The sequence below is a fragment of the Cetorhinus maximus genome, chromosome 11 (assembly GCF_964194155.1).
Source record: "Cetorhinus maximus chromosome 11, sCetMax3.hap1.1, whole genome shotgun sequence".
NCBI classification, from domain to species: domain Eukaryota; kingdom Metazoa; phylum Chordata; class Chondrichthyes; order Lamniformes; family Cetorhinidae; genus Cetorhinus; species Cetorhinus maximus.
This window is the reverse complement of record NC_135889.1, coordinates 31667750-31670926: the sequence shown is the minus strand read 5'-3', so window position 1 is coordinate 31670926 and position 3177 is coordinate 31667750. Positions and strand designations below refer to the sequence as shown.

General features: G+C 43.2%; 1 pseudogene; it reads right to left on the bottom strand.

The window, feature by feature from the left end:
- Nucleotides 1–333: 333 nt before the first annotated feature.
- LOC144686483 (gamma-crystallin S-1 pseudogene) lies at nucleotides 334–1660 on the bottom strand (annotated as a pseudogene).
- Between the last annotated feature and the right edge of the window lie 1517 nt (nucleotides 1661–3177).

The following is a 3177-nucleotide window of genomic DNA, read 5'->3' as shown; positions in this document are numbered from 1 at the left end:
TGACGTCATCACGCCTAATATTCGCTTCGGGGAAGCGGGAAAGGCTCACGTTCACCGAGCGAGCGGAAAGCTCAGGCCCATGGCTTCCTCCGTTGCAGCCATGGTTCCCCTCACAGTGACTCTGAGTTTGAGTTTTATTTTCACACAGTCGATATATTAAATTATCAATAATATGGACAACATTCATCCCTAAATCAGCACTTATTGACCTGAAACATATTCCTGAGCTGAGGTGAATGGTGTAAAATAAACAACACGAAACATCAACACGGTGAGTTCCATGAGATGTCTATTGATCTCCACAACAATCCCAAAGTAAATGAAAACGATGACTGTGAAGTAGAGGAGGTTTTATTATTTTCAAGAATATTTCAGCAAAGTCATATTTGTCAAGAACAATCTAAAAATCTCTCATTCTTCTGAAAGATCCGACAGTTGAGCTGTAACCGCCCCAGTCACTGTATCTCCTGTATTCACCGGGTCTCAGGAAGTACTGTCGGCCTCTGTAGTTGGGATGTTCATAGAAGATCCAGTAACCGTCCATCACATGGCAGGAGTGAATGTCACGGTAACGGAAACGATCATAGACAGATGGACAGTCATCCATGAATTCCATCATCTGTCCTCCAAAGTCAGGTCTCTCGTAAATCCTCATTCTGTAGTTTCCACCTCGGTACTGTAATATCAATCAGACCATACTTGCAATGAAGATAATGTTGAGCATTCAGAAAGACATCCCTCTGTTGAACAGAGAGGCTATGAAGGGTTGCAGATGATATTTCTGAACAAACGAGATCATTATCTGTTGATTAAGTTGGATCCCTCCTTCACAGTCTTACAGAAAAACACTGAAATCTTTGGAACAGCAAATTCAGGACGGATTCCAGTTGGACCATACAGATAGGAGATTTTCAAATTTCAATGTTTACTTCGGTTCCACATTGAGATCCGATGCTCTTTCTACCTCACTTAGTTTTAAAACATTCTAGTTCAGGTGAATGTATACCAGAAAGTCCTAACATTAAGCCTTGCTGAAAATGATATTTTTACATTGTAACCGTCAAATTCTAAGAAATAGGCTTTCAGTTCTAAATGATTTATTTACTTGAACCAATTCATCCCATAAATTATTGCATCCTATTTAAACTTTAGATCTGTGTTCAGGTTTCATGGCATTAATATTTAAGTTAAATTAATTATACATTTAAGAACAATAGTTTGTATCTGTTATTATTTCCAAATTAAGAATATTTTGATGCTCCAAATACAAAGCATGAGTGAAAACAGCTGAAAGGTTTCCTCAGTCGATACCGACAAGCTCAACTGCCCAACAATTTATCATTTTCTACTCATCCATCCGGGTTATATATAGAAAGCAGCAAAGGTAACTTACATATGGGTAGAAGCGACATGAACCAATGCTGTCATTGAATCCCATCCAGCGCTGGTAGTCAGGGTATTCTCCCCTGCTCAGAACATACTGGTATCCCATGTAATTGGGTCTCTCATACAACACCCACCAGTCACTCATGACACGGATGGAGTTACAGCGGCTGAAGTAAGGGGACAGGTCAGTACAGTCACTACTGCTTTCATAGTACCGACCCTGGAAGTTCCTGTCCTCGTAAAAGATGATCTGTGGAAAGATACAGAGCTGAAAATTAATAATTTTTTAAATCAGGAGACACTGAATGAAGAATCCTAATGCCACTTATAAACACAGTTCTTGCCTTTCCCATTTTGAATTCACCGCTAGTTTAGCAACTGAATGCTTCACTGCTTCACACAGTTTGGTATTTATAGGCTGGGCAGAAGGATCTCTCTCGGCTATACTTTGTTATTCTAATGAGTCAATGCTGAAAATCAGCAAAATGGAACAAAAAGCCTGTTGCATTCGTTGCAGTAAAACACCTGAAAGACGCCGAATGTGTGTGATTCTTTCCCATTTGCTTTCATTTCACTTTAATTGTTATTTGAACAAAGCATTTCTGGAACAGTCACCGCTCTTAACTCTCCCAGATCTGTTTAATCAGCTGGTTTACTTGAAATAGCAAAGAGTAGAAAGTTAAGATGTGGAAACAGCGACTTGCTGTTTTTTTTCCCGTGGACAAATTGCTCTAATCCAGAAAGGTCATCTGTGAAAATGGGGCTGAGAAGGGATCAAGAAAACATATGTTTTAGAAATAGCTTGTTGTATGATAGCACATTCTTCTAGCACCTCTAAGCTTTAGGTCTCAGATCCCCAATTGTCTGTGACCTTTCCCGTTACCGTGACATTCACTCCTGCCATGTGTTGGACGGTTACTGGATTTTCTATGAACATCGGGTACAGACTTTTTAATGTTACTGACGTTTGATGACTATTCGGGAGGATTGTTTTATTATCCTTTGGAAACAGTGTTTATGCAGAACTTTCTCTGATGATAATGAAGAGAATGGGTTCTTCATAGATTAGCTTGTGGACAGTCTGGGGAACGATGTTTTAGATCACCCGAGTGGACTTTGCTCTGTCCTTTTTCATGTTCCCAACATTTAAGAATGAGATTCCCTGTTTATTTTTGGCTTTATTGATTATCTTGGGTTGCCTATCAATGATGGTATGAAAGTGCATGACTGTTCCCTGGTCTACCAGTGATCATTGCGATTCCCGAAACATCGCAGTATTTTTCTAAATGTTACTCTGGCCTTGTTGGCCTTGCCCAGAGATCACTGTTCCTGCCCAGATACCACTCTATCTGCCCACAGATCACAGTATCTGCCCAGGGATCCCTGTTCCTGCCCAGGGATCATTGTTCCTGCCCAGGGATCATTGTTCCTGCCCAGGGATCCCTGTTCCTGCCCAGGGATCATTGTTCCTGCCCAGGGATCATTGTTCCTGCCCAGGGATCACTGTTCCTGCCCAGGGATCCCTGTTCCTGCCCAGGGATCCCTGCTCCTGCCCAGGGATCCCTGCTCCTGCCCAGGGATCCCTGCTCCTGCCCAGGGATCCCTGCTCCTGCCCAGGGATCCCTGCATCTGCCCAGGGATCCCTGCTCCTGCCCAGGGATCCCTGCTCCTGCCCAGGGATCCCTGCTCCTGCCCTGGGATCCCTGCTCCTGCCCAGGGATCCCTGCTCCTGCCCAGGGATCCCTGCATCTGCCCAGGGATCCCTGCATCTGCCCAGGGATCCCTGCATCT